The 22195-nt window shown below is 41.9% G+C and overlaps 1 pseudogene; it reads left to right on the top strand.

Moving 5' to 3' along the window:
* The first annotated feature begins 11413 nt into the window (after positions 1-11413).
* LOC129473301 (26S proteasome regulatory subunit 4-like) lies at positions 11414-12872 on the top strand (annotated as a pseudogene).
* The last annotated feature ends 9323 nt before the right edge of the window (positions 12873-22195 follow it).

Below are 22195 nucleotides of genomic sequence, written 5' to 3'. Positions count from 1 at the left end.
CACATGCATAGATTGTGTAGTGGTGAAGTCAGGGTTTTTAGGGTATCCATCACCCGAATAATGTACGTTGTACACATTAAGTAATCTCTCATCATTCACCTCCCTCCCAGGCCCCTGCCCTTCCAAGTGTCCATGGTCATCATTCCACACTCTATGTCCATGTCTACACATTATTTAGCTCCCACTTATAAGCGAATACATGTGGTATTTGTCTGTCTTCTGTCCGACTGGTTTCACTTAAGAAAATGGCCTCCAGTTTCATCTGCATTGCAGCAAAATACATGATCTCATTCTTTTTTATGGCTGAATAGTATTCCATTGAATCACATCTCTCTTAATATGCTCCTATGGCTTCCTACGGCACTTAAATCAAAGGCAAGCTCCTTACCCCAGAGCCTACCTAGAGGTGCACCATATCTGACCCTTTCTCCCCTCCAGACGCCCCCGGCTGTGGTCACCTTGGTGGCTGCCCCTTGTCTTCCAGCTGTCAGCTCACACACCCCATTCTGAAAGAAGCCTCCCCATCACTCACTCTCACACCACCCTGCTTATTTCCTTCATGGCACTTACTACAAATTGGAATTCCTGTGCGTCCATTTACATACATGGTAATTGTGACTTCTGCCCTATGATGCAAGCTCCATGAGGGTAGAAACTCTGTCTGTCTTGCTCAGGGTCTGGCTCAGAATTAGAACTAAATGAATATTATTTATAATCAATCAATTAGTAATTACTTAGTGGGAAAAAATAGACCAAGAAAGAATAAAATAAACAAAAACAAAAGACCCTAGAGGAAACAGATAATGCAGACGACAGAAGAGAGCTTCGAAACTTTCTAAACTGTCTCAGAGACATTATAGTTTATTCATTAAAAAAGAAAAGAAATACAAGCTGCTCACCAAAAAAAGTAGATAACAAAACAATTCTTGAATTTTTAAAATATAATTGACAAAATCAAAAATTCAATAAAAGAGCTAGAAGCAAAACACTGATCTTTCAGATTATAAATTTAAAACGCAAAGATTTAGAAAAATGTCACTTAAAAAGTTGAGACTTAAAAAGACCAATTCAAAAATCCTAATATCCACCTAATATATGTTCAAGTAAAAGAGAACAGACAACAGGCAAGAAGAAAATTATTAAATTTTTCAAGAACGAAGATGTGAGTCTCCAGGCATCACTAAGTCATGAAAAGGATAAGTTAAAATGCACACACATGGCCAGGCATGGTGGCTCATGCCTGTAATCCCAGCACTTTGGGAGGCCAAGGTGGGTGCATCACGAGGTCAGGAGTTCAAGACCAGCCTGGCCAAGATGGTGAAACCCCGTCTCTACTAAAAATACAAAAATTAGCCAGGTATGGTGGCAGGCACCTGTAATCCCAGCTACTCAGGAGGCTGAGGCAGGAGGCTCGCTTGATCCCTGGGGGTGGAGGTTGCAGTGAGCCGAGATCGTGCCACTGCACTCCAGCCTGGGTGACAGAGTAAGACTCCGTCTCGGGGGAAAAAAAAAAAAAAAAAAGCACACACATACACAACCCTAGAGCTATCATCATAAAATTTTAGAATGCCAAATATGAAGTTTCCAGACAGAGTAAGTTGCCTACAAAGGAACCAGAATCATACTGGCATTCGATTTTTAATCAGCAATCTTCAATGCCATAGGACGATAAAGTATTACCTTTAAGTTTTGAAGAAATTTTATTTTAAACATAAAAGGTTATAGCTTCCTGAGCTATCAATCAAGAATAAGAATAAAACCTAGATATTAATGTATAAGCAAAGACTCTGATATTTATCAAATAGTGATCTTCTCTGAGAGCATTACTCAAGTATGCACCCCAGCAAAACAACAAAGGAGTGCAAGGAAGTGACAGACACAGTAGTGTTAACCCACAAGAGAGTGAAAAGATACCCTAGGGTGATAGCTGTGCAACAGCTAGATCCAAATTAGAACCTAGAAAAATTAGAAAATTCAGCAAGCTCTAAACTAAGTGTATTCATAAAGAAAATTGATTCCCTGCAAGAAACTTTAACACTTAAAAGTGGATAATTTTAGTTATAAGATGGATGCATAAAATAATAAAAGTAAGCCAGGCATGTATCTGTAGTCCCAGCTACTCAGGAGGCAGAGATGGGAAGATCGCTTGAGCCCAGGAGTTCAATTCAGCCTGTAAAAAATAATAATAATAAAGGTAAATAGTTAAAATATGCTGTCCCTCTTTCTGTCTCCTAAAAATCACTCTCTTAAGTACCTGGGTTTATAAGCATAGGATCTCATTTCCTTCTCTAGTTACACAATCACATTACGTGGTTCTTCATTGAACAAATATTTATATAATCTTATTATAAACTACGGATATTGGCTTTCAGTTTTTAGAATCAACCTGTAGGCAAAGCATAAAGGACACATATGGTTATAGAACACAATGTGTGTTGTAAACCTAGACGTTGAAATGGTGACAGCAGCCAAGAGACAGATGGAGCTGGGACAGTGAAGGGAAATGCAGGGGAACCAATTTTCTCATTTTACAGAGTGAGAATTCAAGGGACACTCTAACCAATAGGTCAGGATGTAAAAGTCCAAAAATACTACTTAAAGCTACAGTGGTAGCCAGGAGAGGAACTAAAAATAAAATGTGACAAGCAGAAACTAAAGTGGAGGAAAAGAAAGAAACATAAATTAATCATTGTTGTAATGGGGAGACAACAGATACTGTCAAAAAATTATAAATCAAGGAACAGAAGTAAAATCACATCATTGCAAACATGGCAGTAACTACCAGAAGAACCAAAAAGAGGAAGTTTAAAAAGTTGTATCTCTAAGGAGAAAAACAGGCTGAGGTGGCTGAAGAAAAAGGAAGGCTTGGACTTTTTTTTTTTTTTTTTTGGCGTCTCTCTCTGTCACCCAGTCTGGAGTGCAGTGGCACGATCTCAGCTCACTGCAAACTCTGCCTCCCAGGTTCAAGCAATTCTCCTGCCTCAGTCTCCCAAGCAGCTGGGATTACAGGCATCTGACCACGCCCAGCTAATTTTTTTTTTTTTTTTTTTTTTTTTTTTTTTTTTTTTTTGTTGAGATGGAGTCTCACTTTGTCTCCCAGGCGTGATCTCAGCTCACTGCAAACTCCATCTCCCCGGTTCACGCCATTCTTCTGCCTCAGCATCCAGTGTAGCTGGGACTACAGGTGCTCGCCACCACGCCCAGCTAATTTTTGGTATTTTTAGTAGAGATGAGGTTTCACCGTGTTAGCCAGGATGGTCTCGATCTCCTGACCTCATGATCCGCCCGGCTCGGCCTCCCAAAGTGCTGGGATTACAGGCGTGAGCCACCACACCCGACCAATTTTTGTATTTTTAGTAGAGACAAGGTTTCACCATGTTGGCCAGGCTGGTTTCGAACTCCTGATCTCAAGTGATCTGCTTGCCTCAGCTTCCAAAGTGCTGAGATTACAGGTGTGAGCCACTATACCTGGCCCCAGACTCTTCACTTATGTCTTTCATACCATTTTAAATATCTCTGTACCATTATCATGAGAAGGTATTTTTTAATAAGTTAAAACATATATGCAAAATTAATATGCAATTTAAAATTAAGATTCTCTAGATATGAGTTAAATACGTTCAGGGCCGAAACTCATCATTGACCAGATGATCTGTAAGATCTCTAGATCTAACATTCTAAAACACCTGGAAAGTTACCTGGAAAGGCCATGAATTTAACTTCACAAACTGCCAACATCATCTCTTCTAGAAGTGCATTGTCAGAGCTCCTGACCCCAACCTTATAAGCAGAGGTCGTCACCAGGAACATTTCTGCTCTGATTTAAAATACCAGGGAGAGAATCTGTTTTGAAAACAATCCACAACACAATATTTGCCCTAAGGTCAGCTTTAGGAGAGGTGGTTCTCTTTCTTAGAGGATTTATACTGCACTTACACATACTGTAAAGTATTCCATTTGATGCTCACAGTACACAACTCCGAAAGGCGGAGACAGTGTGTACTACTACGTCCATTTAACTTAGGAGGAAACTGAGTCCCAAATATGTAAGTTACCAGCCCAAAAGTTCTTAGCACTAAATAATAAAGATCAGAGCTCAAACATGTCTCTGACCCCAAGTACTGATCTCTCCATGAAACTGGTTGCCTCTAGCATCTTCAAAAGCCCAATAATCCCAAGACACACAAATAAGCAACAGGTATATGAAAAGGTGCTTGACATCACTAATCATCAGGGAAATGCAAATCAAAACGGCAATAAGATATCACTTCAATTCTGTTAGGACATTATCAAAAAGACAAGCAATAAGAAGTGTTGGTGAAGATGCAGAGAAAAGGGAACCCTTGTACATTTTGGTGGGAAGGTAAATTTATAAAGCCATTATGGAAAACAGTAATGGAGGTTGCTTTAAAAAATTAAAAAGGGAGGCCGGGCTCAGTGGCTCACACCTGTAATCCCAGCACTTTGGGACACTGAGGTGGGCTAATCACCTGAGGTGGGGAGTTCAAGACCAGCCTGACCAACATAGAGAAACCCTGTCTTTACTAAAAAAAAAAAATATATGAAACTAGCTGGACATAATGGCGCATGCCTGTAATCCCAGCTACTTGGGAGCCTGAGGCAGGAGAATCACTTGAACCCAGGAGGTGGAGGTTGCAGTGAGCCGAGATCGCACCATTGCACTCCAGCCTGGGCAACAAGAATGAAATTCTGTCTCAAAAAAAAAAAAAAAATTAAAAAGGGAGCCAGGTGCGCTGGCTCACACCTGTAATCCCAGCACTTTGGGAGGCCAAGGCAGGCAGATCTCGAGGTCAGGAGTTCAAGACCAGCCTAACCAACATGGTAAAACCCCATCTCTACTAAAAATACAAAAATTAGCCGGGCATGGTGGCACGTGCCTGTAATCCGAGATACTCAGGAGGCTGAGGCAGGAGAATCGCTTGAACCCAGGAGGCGGAGGTTGCAGTGAGCCGAGATCGCACCACTGCACTCCAGCCTGGGCGACACAGTGAGACTCCATCTCAAAAAAAAAAAAAAAAGAAAGAAAGAAAGAAAAGAAAAGACACAGAATGGAATGGTGGTTACCAGTAGTTGAGGGGAGGGGAGATGGGGAGATGTTGGTCAAGGAGTACAAATTTTCAGTTATGCAAGATGAATAAGTTCTGGAGATCTAATATGCAGCCTGGTGACTACTGTTAATAATACTGCTTTGTATACTTAAAATTTGCGAAACAGGTAGACCTTAAGTGTTCTCACCACACACACTAACTCTTTAGAGAACAGAAAAAGAAGGAACACTATGCTGACTCGTTTTGTGAGCAATTGCAAGCTTAGTATAAAAACAAAGTAAACAAGGTCAATATTGGAAAGAAAAATTGAAGGTCAATCTCCTTCATGAACATAGATGCAAGAATCCTGAACAAAATATTACCAAACTGAATCCAGCAATTAAAATTTTTAAAAAATGACCAAGTTGGGTTTATTCCAGGAATGAAAAGTTAGGTCATTAGAAAATACATTAATGTAATTTAGCTTATTAGTCAGAGAAAAATTATGTTGCGATCTTTTTTTTTTTTTTTGAGATGGAGTCTCGCTGTGTTGCCCAGGCTGGAGTGCAGTGGTGCAATCTTGGCTCACTGCAACCTCCATCTCCTGGGTTCACGCCATTCTCCTGCCTCAGCCTCCCAAGTAGCTGGGACTATAGGCGCCCACCACCATGCCCGGCTAATTTTTAGTATTTTCAGTAGAGACGGGGTTTCACTGTGTTAGCCAGAATGGTCTCAATCTCCTGACCTCGTGGTCTGTCCGTCTTGGCCTCCCAAAGTGCTGGGATTATAGGCGTGAGCCAGTGTGCCCAGCCTATGTTGTGATCTTAATTGAGATGAGAAAGCATGTGATAAAATTCAAAACAACATTCATGAGACAAAAAGTAAAAAAAAAAATCACTTACACACTAGAAACAAAAAGGAATGTTCTTAACACGATAAGTATATCTTCAAACTAATGAGCAAAAAAGGTTTTTTCAATTGTGAAATATTAACACATACTTTTAAAAATCAGGCATAATAAGATGTTACATAATCCTCAGTTCTACTCAGTGTTGCACTGGAATTCTAACCTGTGCAAACATAAGAATACAAGCAAATATAAGGAAAGTAATACAGATTCAAAAAATATCTGTCATTATATGCAGGTATTATGTTCTATACAGAAAACTTCCAGTTATCTATACTGTATTAGTCCATTCTCATGCTGCTAACAAAGACATACCCAAGACTGGGTAATTTATAAAGAGGTTTAATTGACTCACAGTTCAGCATGGCTAGGGAGGCCTCAGGAAACTTACAATCACGGTGAAAGGGGAAGCCAACATGTCCTTATTCACATGGCAGCAGGGAGAAGAAGAATGAAAGCCGAGCAAAGGGGAAAGCCCCTTATAAAACCATCTGATCTCATGAGAACTATGCACTATCACAAGAGCAGGATGAGGGGAACCACCCCCATGATTCAGTTATCTCTACCTCTTCCCTCCCATGACACGTGGGGATTATGGGAACCATAATCCAAGATGAGATTTGGGTAGGGACACAGACAAACCATATCATATACATTATTAGAAGTAATAAAAGAGTTTCATTAAGTTTCCTAGGCATAAAATCAACATGTGCATCAACTGCGTTTCTAAACACCAGCTGAAAAAAAGGTGGAAAATACAGTTTTAAAATATATTATTTACAGTAGCAACAACAAAATAAGGTACCAAAGGATAAGTCTAGCAAAAGATATACCAGGCCTTTTGGGAGAAAGTTATAAAACTTTAGTGAAAGGTCTTAAATAGGACCTAAATAAAGAGAACAACATCACTTTTTCCATGGATAGGAAGATTAAATATCTTAAAGATCAATCAATTCTCCCCTAAACTTTCATATGGATTCCATGTAATTTTTTTTTTTTTTGAGACAGAGTTTCACTCTTGTTGCCCAGGCTGGAGTGCAATGGCATGACCTTGGCTTACTGCAACCTCCGCTTCCCAGGTTCAAGTGATTCTCTTGCCTCAGCCTCCCAAGTAGCTGGGATTACAGTGCCCACCACCATGTCTGGCTAATTTTTTCTCATATTTTTAGTAGAGACAGGGTTTCCCCATGTTGGCCAGGCTGGTCTCGAACTCCTGACCTCAGGGGATCCACCTGCCTCGGCCTCCCAAAGTGTCGGGATTACAGGCGTGAGCCATTGTGCCCGGCCGATTCAACGTAATTCTAATAAAAATACCAATAAGACATTTCATAGAACTTGGCAAACATTCTAAAATGTATAAAGAAGAGCCAACGACCAAAAAGCTGAGACAAGGGAAAGTGTTCTGCCAGAAATGACATATTATAAGTAATTAGATTGTGTGTTATTAGCATGAGGATGAAAAACAGACCAACGGAACAAAAAGAGAACCCAGGAACTGGTCCACACTTAAAACAATGATTGATGATAAATCTAGCATTGCAGATCAGAGGGGCTATCCGCATAGAAAAAAAAAGTGAAAATGGATTTCTGTCCCATACCATACATAAAAATCAATTTCAGGTGTATCAGGAATCAAAACAGGGAAAGCAAAACTTTAAAACGTTTAGAGAAAATACAAAAGAATATTCTAATGATCTGTGAGTAGGGAAAGATTTTTAATCAAGCAAGAAAAATACAAACCATAAAGAAAAAAATTAATAAAACTGACTAATAAAAAGAATGCTATTGAGTAAAATCACCATTAGGAGGTAAAAAGATAAGCCTCAATGTGAGAAGACACTCGTAATTATAACCAACAATGAATCATTGTACAGAACATGTAGAGTACGCTAAAGAATAAGAAAGAAAAAAATGAAATGTACAGAAGGCTTAAACAGGCATATCTGTGAAAAGGAAATATGAATGGCCAAGATATCTACAAAGACATACTCAACCTCAGTGTTAATCAGGGAACTGCAAATTAGAATGACAATAAAATAGATTTTCAAAAACAGAAGCCCAACAAAATCAAGCATTGCCAAAAGTTGAGAACCATAGACATTCTCATACATTCCTGGCAGGAGTTGGCTCAACCACATTAGAAATTGTCATTACTTCATGCACCAGATACTATGAACTGGCTTGCTCAACTTTTATTCCACGTTCTCCTAGGGTGCCTCCCTATATTTCAAAGGGCAGAAAACTAAAAACCCCATTTGCAAGACACTCTTATAGCTAGGGGTTCCATATACGATTAAAGTTTGACCCATCCAATGCTCTCAGTGAGACCTGAACTGAGTTAAGTGAAGAGAGAGAGGCAAGGCTGAGAGTATTTGTTTTACTGGCAGGGATTAAAATGGTGGCTTCCCAATTTTAGAAGGTGATTTCAGAGCTGTGTTTAGTTCTGGAGCCAGCAGGTCTGACAGTGGCTTCTTGATTTAGCTGAAGTGACCCCTAATTGTGCCCAAGGCACTGTGGCTTTGGAGTCAGATTGTATTGGCAGCTTTCCAATTCAAAACATAGCTTCCCATTGAAGGGAAAAGTGGCAGCTTTCTTGGTGGCTCAGTGTGGCTTTGGTGTGGCCTTGGGAATAATCACTAGAAGTTCAGTGTTGAGTCTATTTCTTTAACCCTCCCAACAATTCTGTAAACGATCAATCATCTATCATAAATCCCTTTCCGCTTTAATGAATGAGGGTGCATTCTGCTGTTTGTTCTCTACCTGAATCAATACACCAGCAAAGTTGTATTTGTACATACTATGCAGCCCAACAATTGTTTTCCTAGGTATAGACCCTAAAGAAACTCTTGCGATTCCTCAGGGATCTAGAACTAGAAATACCATTTGACCCAGCCATCCCATTACTGGGTATATACCCAAAGGATTATAAATCATGCTGCTATAAAGACACATGCACACATATGTTTATTGTGGCACTATTCACAATAGCAAAGACTTGGAACCAACCCAAATGTCCAACAATGATAGACTGGATTAAGAAAATGTAGCACATATACACCATAGAATACTATGCAGCCATAAGAAATGATGAGTTCATGTCCTTTGTAGGGACATGGATGAAGCTGGAAACCATCATTCTCAGCAAACTATCACAAGGACAAAAAGCCAAACACCGTATGTTCTCACTCAGAGGTGGGAATTGAACAATGAGAACACATGGACACAGGAAGGGGAACATCACACACCGGGGCCTGTTGTGGGGTGGGGGGAAGGGGGAGGGATAGCATTAGGAGATATACCTAATGTTAAATGACGAGTTAATGGGTGCAGCACACCAACATGGCACATGTATACATATGTAACTAACCTGCACGTTGTGCACATGTACCCTAAAACTTAAAGTACAATAATAAAAAAAAAGAAACTCTTGGATATGTAAACCACAAATACATACAAGGATACTTATTGCAGCACTGTTTGTAATGAAAAACTGGAGACAACCCAATATCTGTCAAGAGTAGCATGGATAAGGAAGTGATGATATAATCAAAAGAATACTAGACAGATATGAAAATGAATAACTTACAGTTTTACATATCAGTGTGGATACATTGCAAAAATAATGTTGAGTGAAAATAATTCACGACAGGCTATACACAGTATGATTTTATCTATATAAGTTTAAAACTAAACAATATATTATTTGGAGACATACACATATATACGTACCATATATATATATTTGGAGGTACATAGGTATATACATATTTGGAGATACATTAGTATATATAAATAAATGTAAAGAAAATACAGGAAGCAGTTGACACAGAGTTCAGGAAAATCACTACTTCTGGTAGGAAGAGGCAGGGGTGTTATCAGAAAGGGTTATACAAGAGGCTTCAAGGATACTGGTAGTGTGTTATTCCAAAGCTGTGAATGTGGGCTGGTATTCATTCAAGTTTGCATGTATATCATATACTCTTCTGTATATATGTTATTTGATAATTTTAAATGTTAAAGAAAAATAAAGAATGAGAAGGCAAGAAAAAAATGAAAATGTTAACACAACCAGCCACACAATTTCAATTCTGTCCTAAAGACATACCCACACATAAATGAAATGACTAAAGTATGAGGTTATTATTGCAACATTATTTGAAATAACAAGAGATTAGAAACAACATAAATATTTATAAATTTGGAACAATGGTACATTCAACATAGTGAAGTAGGGTACAGTCGTAAAGTATACGAAAAAATTCTGTCCACTGATATGGTGTGATCCTCAGTGTGTGTTCAGTAAAAAATTCATGGTGAATAATGAGATTAACAGCCTTTTATTTTAAAAAAAGAAAAAATATACAATATAATGCTATTAAATAATAGTATCATATAATAGTAATATACACATATAAATGGCCTTCATTTATAAAAAGAAACGTTAAAAGAATAAATTAGAAACCAATAAAAATGACTACCTAGTCAACTCTGGACACATGACCTACGAGTTAGCCCTGCTCTGCAAGGAGCAGTTTTTTGTAATAAAAGATAAAGACAAACAAGCAAAAAATGATTACTTACGGGAGAGGGGCAGAATCAAAAAGAAGAGATTAGAGACAAGCTTCTCTAAGTATATGTTTTCATATAGTTTTAATTTTTAAACCATGCAAAGATTTTTACATACTCAAATAATAAACTCGACTGAAAAAAAAAATGAAGCAAATCCTGGAATTGAAAACAAACTAAAGTAAATAAAACTAGTAATATTGTAAATAACCATCCAAAGGAAAGAGCTCCTTCTAGAAACTTTGAAGTTAGTACTTGATGCATGCTTGGTGGCATACTTCTGCAGAGCAATCTTAAATTTCATTTAGCAGTTCTACTGCTAGTAAAAATATTAGTATGTTATTTCAAAGCAGTCTCTATTTCCCTCTTTCAGAGACAATTTTATCTCTCAGAGAGACTCCGTCTCAAAAAAAAAAAAGCAAGCAAGAAAAGAGATCAAGTTATCAATAGTTAGAAAACGACACTGAAAACAGACCTATCTCACATTCCTGTGACAGAACCATCTCACTCTGAATCCATTGTCGGAAGCTTTGCTAGGTTGTTTGGACAACTGAGAGATTCTGAGCTTCCTGGAGACTGTCCCTCACTCACTAGCAAGAATACACCAAAAAAGATGGCCCTCTGAAGATACATTTTAAAAGGTTCAGAATCAAAGCCCTCACAGGGATTTACCAATGACAGATTCTGAAACTCAATTACTTGCAAGGGTTTAAAAGGTTGAAGAATCTCTTCTTCAATGCAAAATTTCTTCTACACCAAAGAAGTTAAACCCCACCTTTGAAGGGCCTCAACATTAAGAATCATAATAATCAGTGATTCTGGGCTTAATCAGTCTTTGTTGAGTAATTGGATTTCTTTTTTTTTTTTTTTTTTTTTAAGAGTCTCAAGCTCAAGTGGCCAAGGCAAGATGGGTCAAAGTCAGAGTGGTGGTCACGGTCCTGGAGGTGGCAAGAAGAATGACAAGGACAAGAAAAAGAAACACGAACCTCCTGTACCAACTAGAGTGGGGAAAAAGAAGAAGAAAACAAAAGGACCAGATGTTGCCAGCAAACTGCCACTGGTGACACCTCACACTCAGTGCTGGTTAAAAGTACTGAAGTTAGAGAGAATTAAAGACTATCTTCTCATGGAGGAATTCATTAGAAATCAGGAACAAATGAAACCATTAGAAGAAAAGCAAGAGGAGGAAAGATCAAAGGCGGATGATCTGAGGGGAACTCTGATGTTAGTAGGAACCTTGGAAGAGATCATCGATGACAATCACGTCATCGTGTCTACATCTGTGGGCTCAGAACCTAGGTCAGCATTCTTTCATTTGTAGACAAGGATCTGCTGGAAACTGGCTGCTCGGTCCTGCTCAACCACAAGGTACATGCCATGAGAGGGGTGCTGATGGATGACATGGATCCCCTGGTCACAGTGATGAAGGTAGAAAAGGTCCCCCAGGAGACCTATGCCAATACTGGGAGGTTGGACAATCAAATTCAGGAAATTAAGGAATCTGTGGAGCTTCCTCTCACCCATGCTGAATATTATGAAGAGGTGGGTATAAAGCCTCCTAAGGGGGTCATTCTCTATGGTCCACCTGGCACATTTAAAACCTTGTTAGCCAAAGCGGTAGCAAACCAAACCTCAGCCACTTTCTTGAGAGAGGTTGGCTCTGAACTTATTCAGAAGTACCTAGGTGATGGGCCCAAACTCGTACGGGAATTGTTTCAAGTTGCTGAAGAACATGCACCATCCATCGTGTTTATTGATGAAATTGACGCCATTGGGACAAAAAGATATGACTCAAATTCTGGTGGTGAGAGAGAAATTCAGTGAACAATGTTGGAACTGTTGAACCAGTTGGATGGATTTGATTCTAGGGGAGATGTGAAAGATATCATGGCCACAAACTGAATAGAAACTTTGGACCCAGCACTTACCAGACCAGGCCGCATTGGCAGGAAGATCGAGTTCCCCCTGCCTGATGAAAAGACTACGAAGTGCATCTTTCAGATTCACACAAGCAGGATGACGCTGGCAGATGGTGTAACCCTGGATGACTTCATCACGGCTAAAGATGACCTCTCTGGTGCTGACATCAAGGCAAATCTGTACAGAAGCTGGCCCGATGGCCTTAAGAGAACGTAGAATGAAAGTAACAAATGAAGACTTCAAAAAAATCTAAAGAAAATGTTCTTTATAAGAAACAGGAAGGCACCCCTGAGGGGCTGTCTCTCTAGTGAACCACAGCTGCCATCAGGAAAATGGTTGGGAGATTTCTCAATCCCTGAAAGGGATGAGCTTGGGACATTTGCCCAGAGGAATCCCTGTTCCCAGTGATTTTTATTAGAAAAACGTCCTGTGTCTTTTGGAGTACAATGTGTAAGTGCCCATTGGGTGGCCTTCGTCTGTTGGTCACTGTGCAGCAGTCTGCTTCCCAATAAAGCGTGCTCTTTCACGCACACACAAAAAAGAATCTCACTCTGTTGCCCAGGCTGGAGTGCAGTGGCACAATCTTGGCTCACTGCAATCTCTGCCTCCCAGGTTCAAGCAATTCTCGTGCCTCAGCCTCCAGAGTAGCTGGTACTACAGATGTGTGCCAGCACATCTAGCTAATTTTTGTATTTTTAGCAGAGATGGGGTTTTGCCATGTTGGCCAGGCTGGTCTCAGACTCCTAACCTCAAGTGATCCACCCGCTTCAGCCTCCCAAAGTGCTGGGATTACAGGTGTAAGCCACTGCACCAGCCAGACTTCTTAAAAATAATATTTTCTGGCCGGGCGCGGTGGCTCACGCCTGTAATCCCAGCACTTTGGGAGGCCGAGGCGGGCGGATCACCAGGTCAGGAGATCGAGACCATCCTGGCTAACAGTGAAATCCCGTCTCTACTAAAAATACAAAAAATTAGCCGGGCGAGGTGGCAGGCGCCTGTAGTTCCAGCTACTCGGGAGGCTGAGGCAGGAGAATGGCGTGAACCCAGTGGGGCGGAGCTTGCAGTGAGCTGAGATCGCGCCACTGCACTCCAGCCTGGGCGACAGCGAGACTCTGTCTCAAAAAAAAATAAAAAATAAAAAATAGTCATATTTTCTGTATAAAGCAAGAGTAAGAAGGTGGTCAGGAGACTTATCAGATTGAAATGATCTCCATGAAGTCCCAGGAAGGGAAAGGAGACTTCTCACTTCCCACTCAGCTCTCAGGCCCATGAAAACCACCCATCCACATCATACATACTGCAAGGTGATCCTGAATTCCAAAGTCCTGACTGCTTCTCACCTTTTATCCTCCCCAGGAACTGTAGTTAATAACATTCACCCTGTATTAGTCCATTTTCACACTGCTATAAAGAATTGCCCAAGACTGGATAATTTATAAAGAAAAGAGATTTAAATTCCACATGTCTTGGGAAGCCAACTTCCTTGGGAAGGAAACTTAGAGTCATGGCAAAAGAGGGAGCAGCATCTTACATGGCGGGAGGCGAGAGAGACTGTGTGAGAGCACGAGAAAAACTACCATTATAAAACCATCAGATCTCGTGAGAATTCACTCATTATCACGAGAACAGCATGGGGGAAACTACTCCCATCATTCAATCACTTTTCTCCCTGCACATCTGAGGATTACAATTCAAAATGAGATTTGGCCGGGCACAGTGGCTCACGCCTGCAATCCCAGCACTTTGGGAGGCCAAGTAGGGTGCATCACCTGAGGTCAGGAGTTCAAGACCAGCCTGGCCAACATGGCAAAACCCGATCTGTACAGAAAATACAAAAATTAGCTGGGTGTGGTGGCAGGTGCCTGTAATCCTAGCTACTTTGGAGGCTGAGGCAGGAGAATCTCTTGAATCTGGGAGGCAGAGGTTGCAGTGGGCAGAGATCGCACCAGTGCATTCCAGCTTAGGTAACAGCAGGAGACTCCATCTCAAAAAAAAGAAAAGAAAAAAGAAAAAATGAGATTTGGATAGGGACACAAAGCCTAACCATATCACACCCCACTGGCCACCCACCCACCTCCTCCTCCTAGAAGCTCTTCCCTCCCTGTGAGTTGTCAGGTGAACTTCTGTTGTTCCTTTCCGGCCACATCTCCCACCTCCTTTACTCACTCTACCCTCTTCCTCTGGAAACTAAACATAGGCATTTCACAAGGCCCTCCTCTCCCTTAAAAAACTTACTCATTTTACACCTTCAACTCTCTCCCTCATACAGATGATTCTGTTTTATCAGCTTACCCCTCACTTCACTCTTGAGTCCCAGACTCAAATTTCCAACTACCTGCTGGAAATCTGCACTTCACTGGCCCATGGGTGTTTTAAACTCCAACTGTTCAAAACTGAAAGCAAGACAACCCCCTGAAAACCTACTTCTTCTGCACTTTCCACTCTTCTGTTCCTTCATATGAGAAAATATCCACATGAAGTACAGCACATATTCTCATCTCTGAGTGTACCATCCTCCCTGCACCCCTGCACTCAACTCGAAATTTCCATTCTCCTTAGCTGTTTTCTAGTGCCCATGCTACTGATTCTGAACTCAGGGGATTATCTGCAAACACAAGTTCCAAGGCCCCATCTGCAGGTTTGAAAACCACTGCTCTTGACACAACATTTTCTAGGTGAAATCAGACCAAGGGAATGCTTGTACCACATCAGACAGTCCCCTGTTAAACTGTTTTCACGGGGCCGTGATTTGTTGTGATATCCTCGGCTGCTTGAAGGCTGCTACAAAAAGGCATATGATTAAAATTGCTGTTGTACTCATGCCAGAGGCGTAGGTAAGCATGTTAACATTACATCACAGAGGGGGCCTTTTATGAGGCGGGGTCCCTGACTGATGAGCAAACAACCAGAGGAGGGTCAGGCGAGAGGCCCAGTGGAGGTTAACACACATGGAGTTCAGTGACCCCCTTGTTCCTTGAGGAGAGAGGACCTATTTCTACCTAAGGACATTCCCGGAAGGCAATGGGTTTCAAACAATATCCTGAAGAGACTCATCTCAGGGAACTAAGCAGGTAGGAATGGAAAGGAGGAAATGGGAGGGCAGAGGAAGTCAATCTGGGACCCTCATCCCAGCTTCAACCAAAAGCTTCACTCTCATGTGCCTGATGGATGGAGCTGCAATGTTTTTGAACAAGAGATTCCATTTGAACAAAGAGCTCTGGGTTCTGTAACTTTAAGAGTTTGGGTTTGGTGGGTTTTTTTGTTTCTTTGTTTTTCCAATTTGTTTGGTTTTTGCCACATCAGAATTTATAGAGAATTTAAGAGTTTTAAAACTACAATTAGGCCGGGTGTGGTGCCTCCGGCCTGTAATCCCAGCACTTTGGGAGGCCGAGGGGGGCTGAGGTCAGGAGTTCGAGACCAGCGTGGCCAACATGGTAAAACCCCGTCTCTACTAAAAAAAAATTACCAAAATTAGCCAGGTGTGGTGGTGTGCGCCTGTAATTCCAGATACTCTGGAGGCTGAGGCACAAGGATCGCTTGAATCCTGGAGGCAGAGGCTGCAGTGAGTCGAGATGGCACCACCGCACTCCAGCCTGGGTGACAGTGAGACATTGTCTTAAAATAAATAAATAAAATAAAACTACAAATATAGAGGAGCAGAGAGTGGCAAAGCAGATTGAGGACAGACTTCAGAACGCCTTGAACTCTAATCTAAGGCATTCAGATTTTCACCTCAGGCCAGTGGGGACTCGCCAAAAGCTTCTGTGGAAGGAACAGAATGGTGAAAGCAAGGCTGAACAGAGACTAACTTGGTTACAGTGTTCAGGATGGAGACCAGAGTTGGAAGATGAAACAGAGGCAGAAAACCCAGGTGTTTTCTATAATAAGGGCCTTAATCGGGTTTTTTTAAGAAAAAGATGCATTCCATGAAGTCAAATATCCAAGAAAGAGGTATACATTGCATAGAATACTTTATCTGATCCTTTTCCACATTCCCCAGGGGTGTATTCCTGTCACCATTGGAGATGAGGAGATAAGGCCCTGAGACTCAAGTCATTTGTCCAAGATTACACAGTGAGCAAATGACTAAACTGTAATTCAGTGCCAAGTCTGTTATTTGTTTTTTGTTTTTTGGAGACAGAGTCTCGCTCTGTCGCCAGGCTGGAGTACAGTGGCGTACAATCTCGGCTCACTGCAACCTCTGTCTCCTGGGTTCAAGCTATTTTCATGCCTCAGCCTCCCAAGTAGCTGGGACTACAGGCATGCGCCGCCACGCTAATTTTTTGCATTTCTAACAGAGACTGGGTTTCACCATGTTGGCCAGGATGGTCTTGATGGCTTGACCTCGTGATCCACCCTCCTTGGCCTCCCAAAGTGCTGGGATTACAGGCGTGAGCCATGGCGCCTGGCTGTCTGTTAAACTTTTTACTGTATTGTATGACCTCCAGCCATCCAAATCCCTTACCTGGGCATTCAAGACCTTAAAAAATCAGACTTCTAAAATGTGTGCATTTTATCATATGCAAATAATACCTAATTTAAAAGTTAAGCCGATCCTCAAGGCACTTGTTATTTTCTGTTTTTTTTATAGTTGCCATCCTAGTGGGTGTGAGGTAACATCTTATGAAACCTCACTTGTTTTTAACTTTTTTGTTCATTAAGGTATTTAAGACTATAAATTTGCCTTTAAGTACTGCTTTAGATGTATACGAATTCAATCTTGTAGTATTTTATTCAGTTCTATTTATTTTTTTAGTCCAAATGTTATTTAATAGTATGCTATCCAGTTTCTAAATAAGCAAGACTTTATTTTAGCCATCTTTTTAAAAATATTAATTCTGTGATGGCATTGTAGTTGGAAAACATCGTCAGAATGGGATTGACTCTGGAATTTACTGAAGCTTCCTTTATGGTCTAATATGTGATCTATTATTGCAAATGTTTTAGGTATAATCAAAAATAATGTTTTCTGTTTATGTTGTGTACACATATATATATGAGACAGAATCTTGCTGTGTCACCCAGGCACAATCTTGACTCACTGCAACCTCCACCTCCAGGGTTCAAGCAATTCTCATGCCTCAGCCTCCCAAGTACCTGGGACTACAGGTCCGTGCCACCACGCCTGACTAATTTTTGTATTTTTAGTAAATTTGGGTTTTCACCATGTTGTCCAGGCTTATTTCAAACTCCTGGTCTCAAGTGATCTGCCCGCCTTGTCCTCCCAAAGTACTGGGGATTACGGCTGTGAGCCACCATACCCAGACATATATTTTTAATTGTATTTGTGCCCATTCATATCCGTGAATGAACATTTCCAACTGCAACTGTTAATTTTTGTATTTTTTCTATGTATCTGATATAGTTCAAGATTGTATTAAGTGTTAGGTGTTATATGTTTATGATTATTATTTTGATTTTATACTGTACCTTAAACATTTTTAAACTGTGAAATATAATTCAAATGAAGAAAGTTTATAAATCTTATATGCATATTTAAAGCAATACTTATAGACACCCATACAACCACCACTAAGGTCAAGAAATAGGCTGGGCACGGTGGCTCACACCTGTAATCCCAGCACTTTGGGAGGCCAAGATGGGTGGATCACCTGACGTCAGGAGTTCAAGACCAGCCCGGCCAACATGGCAAAACCCCATCTCTACTAAAAATACAAAAATTGATGGGGTGTCGTGGCATGTGCCTGTAGTCCCAGCTGCTTGGAGGCTGAGACAGGAAGAATCGCTTGAACCCAGGAGGCAGAGGTTGCAGTGAGCCAAGATCACACCACTGCACTCCAGCCTGGGTGACAGAGTGGGACCCTGTCTTAAAAAATAATAATAATAAATAAAATAAAATATTGTTAACTTTTTTTAATTAACAGTTTTAAAAATAAACCCACCTTTCTAATCTTTTCTGGCACTAATCCACCTTCTCCACCAACCCTTCCATATACCTCATGCTTCTTAGGGATAAGGCTGTTTGTCACTATGCACTAATTCTGCTATTCATTGCACCCAGTCATTTTGTTTGTGTGTGTGTATGTTTGTTTGAGACAAGGTCTCACTCTATTGCCCAGGCTTCAGTGCAGTGGCGTGATCTTGGCTGACTGCAACCTCTGCCTCCTGGGTTCAAGCAATTCTCCTGCCTCACAGGAGAATTACAGGCACTCACCACCTCACGCCCGGCTAATTTTTGTGTTTTTAGTAGAGACAGGGTTTCACCATGTTGGTCAAGCTGGTCTTGAACTTCTGACCTTGTGATCCGCCTGCCTTGGCTTCCCAAAGTGCTGGGATTACAGGCGTGAGCCACTGCGCCCGGCCGTACCCAGTCATTTTTATGGCTTCTCTTACACCTAGTGATGACTCTCATGTGAGAGTCCCTTCCCCCACCTCCCCTGCCAAAAACCTCCCCAGGCTTCAAACTGCAGCTAAGTAGTACCTCTGTAGAGTGTCCTTCACTCTTTCCTCAAGAGGGAACCTCTGCCTCTCTATTCTATATATCTTTACACCTTTTTTAAAAATTACCCTTAAGCCAGCTTTCATATTCTTCTCATATTGTGGTTATTTTCTTTGTCACCTATTACATATAAACTTCTTGAAGACAGGACAAAGGTCTTAACCTCTGAGTTTCCTTAGCTTGATAGTGAGGCATATGATAAGTGCTCAACCAATATTTTAAAGAAATGAATAGAATATCTTCTTTAATTCATCTGTGTTTCATTATTCAAGATAGCTAGCATTTTTTCCCCTTAAAACATCTTTGGCCAGGCGCGATGGCTCATGCCTGTAATCTCAGCACTTCGGGAGGCTGAGGTGGGCAGATTGCCTGTCTTCAGGAGTTCAAGACCAGCCTGGCCAACATAGTGAAACCCTGTCTCTACTAATAATACAAAAGATTAGCTGGGCATGGTGGCATGCACCTATAATCCCAGCTACTCAGGAGGCCGAGGCAGGAGAATTGCTTGAACCTGGGAGGTGGAGGTTGCAGTGAGCCGAGATCATGCCATTGCACTCCAGCTTGGGCAACAAGAGTGAAATTCCATCTCAAAAAACAAAACAAAAGAAAACACATCTCTTTATGTTAATTTCTTTTCCATTTTGATTGCTGCTCTGCAGAAAGAGAAAGGATGGAAAGAAGGATGAAATGAAAGAAAGGAGGAAGGGAGGGAGGAACGGAGGGAGGGAAGGAGGGAAGGAGGGAGGAAGGGAGGGAGGGAGGGAGGAAAGGAAGAAGGAAGGAAGGAAACTACATTTAGATCCCCTTCCCAGACCAATTACATGAGAATTTCTGGAGAAGGAGTCCAGCATCCTTAATTTTCTCATGTGCCACCAGGATTGAGAACCACTGCTTTTTTGGTCCCTTTTAATTTGACGAGTTTTATCTCTAAACCTCTAAAACAGGGAGGGAGGGAGGAACCCAGTGGCTTTCAGGGCCTCGTTTCACAGGCCCATCCAATCTATTCAGCTACTTCTTCTAACAGGTGCCTCTGCTCCAAGCTCCTCCAGGTCCCGCAGGCACGCTGTGCTCCTGTCTTTATTCTCTGCTCCTTGCACCTGGATGTTTCCCTTCTCCCCTCCCCTACTCACATTCTAACCATCCTTCCAAGCCATTCCCTCCTCCTCAAAGCTTCCCAGACCACTGCTACCATCCCTTTCTAAATCCCTGTGGTTGAAATGAGCATGATGACCACAGCTAATAACACTGTATTGAATGCTGGAAATTGATGAAGAGTGTAGATTTCAGGTGTTCTCACCACACACACACACACACACACACACACACACAGAAGTAACTGTCAGGAGATGGATATGTTAATTTGCTTGACTGTAGTATTCATTTCACTATGGATATATATTGCAAAACACCATGCTGCACCCTTCAAATATATACTATAAAAGAAAAAGAAGTAAGACCTTCGAGTCGGCACAAAATCGACGCAACGGACTTCTCTCCACCACCAGTCCATGCACTTGTCTCTTTAAGATCACAAATACCCTGAGAACAGGGACCATGGCTAAGATTCTGTGGCCACAACCCTGGCCTCTAACCCTGTGGAGAGATGGTTTGCTACCTGAATGCTTTTTCCAGAAGAGGCCCTTTAACCTAACCCCCTCCTGCCACAGAGTAAATGAAGAAAAAAGAAGGTTAAGTGACTTACGGGATGTCGCACACATTGACCCAAATCCAGCAACCTCAAGGCTCTTCTCTGGTTGCTTATTCACAGCCATCTGTTTTCTTGGTTCTCTCCTCTGATTCCCCCTCAGGAGCGACAGAAGGCCCTTTACCCTCACCTTTCTCTCTTAGTCTTATGAACTGTGTCTTTCTCAGTGATAGGTCACTCAGCTGCTGTATTTGGTGGCAGAGTCCAGAGAACAGCACAGAACCACAGCCCTCAGGGCAATTCAGATGCTGGGGTTTTCTTCTGAAAGTCCTTCTCTGAAGAGTCATTCCTTGTGAGGGAGGGGGGTGGGGGACATTTCTGAACTTATTGCTGACGTACACACCAAAGGCTGAGTTTGTCTTCCGGGTTAAACAGAGTAAGTATGGCTCTAAATTGGCCAGGAAGAGGCTTCAGCTGAGGCTACAGGAGGGCAGACCACCAAGCGAGTATAAAAGAAAAAAGCAGGCTGGGCACAGTGGCTCATGCCTATAATCCCAACATTTTGGAAGGCTGGGTTGGGCAGATCACTTGAGGCCCAGAGTTTGAGACCAGGCTGGCCAACATGGCAAGACCCCATCTCTACAAAAAATACAAAAATTAGTGTGGTGTGGTGGTATGCACCTGTAGATCCAGGAACTTGGGGGGCTGAGGTGGGAGGATAACTTGAGCCCAGAAGGTCGAGCTGCAGTGAGCCGTAACGACGCCACTGCACTCCAGCCTGGGCAACAGCAAGACTGTCTCAAAGAAATAAAAATGAAAGAAAAAGAAAAAATATATAACAGTTAAGTAGAAGCAGAAGCTTCCACCAATTTGGGGGAAAAGCAACCTCTATAAACCAATTGTGAAGCCAGGACAGGCAGGAAAGAGCACCTCTTGGGTGGAGAGGCTGACAGTGGCCCTGGAATTCAGGCTAGGAGCACATGTTCATGAGAGAATTAGAATTCTGCACTCCAGCAATAATCCCAAGTCATTGGCAGATGTTAAAGTGATTTCCATCCCCAAGAGGTACAGAGACACCAGGAATTCCCCCTGGATTTCTTCCTGGGCAAGGCTGTTGCCAAGGTCCCCAACTGAAGGTAGAAAGGGTGACAGTGGCCAGGGGAGTGAGAAAGACAGCAGGGGCTGGGCCCACACAGGTGGCCGCTGTTCCCATCTACAGCAGTTAAGGCTTTGATTAGCAGCCCACAGCAGCCATGGCTGGGGAGGGCCACCTCCCACCTGGGCACAAGCCGAAGGACACTTGTGACGGGACAGCTGTGGATGGTGGGTACTCTCATGCCCTGTGTCTTTCCACACTGGGATATTCACTATCATGTATACCCCCATTCACACCTGGAACCACTCTGCTATTCTCCAAGCGGAGATTCGGACTGTTAGAATGAGGTAATTTCAGCTTTAAATGGCTCCCATTTGTGAGAAACTGGATGAGAGAGCAAAGCAAAGGATTCACGACTCACGTGCTACAGATGTTCAAGCTAGGAGAACTAGCAGGAAGGGGTTCTTTCCAGCCTTCACTCTGCCGTTTACCAAGTATATACCAAGTATGTGAGCCCGGGCACTGTGGATGTGGCTCACCATTCCTGCGTCTG

Source organism: Symphalangus syndactylus, chromosome 23, assembly GCF_028878055.3.
Source record: "Symphalangus syndactylus isolate Jambi chromosome 23, NHGRI_mSymSyn1-v2.1_pri, whole genome shotgun sequence".
NCBI classification, from domain to species: Eukaryota; Metazoa; Chordata; class Mammalia; order Primates; family Hylobatidae; genus Symphalangus; species Symphalangus syndactylus.
The sequence above is the reverse complement of the archived record's forward strand: the minus strand, read 5'-3'. Positions and strand labels throughout refer to the sequence as shown.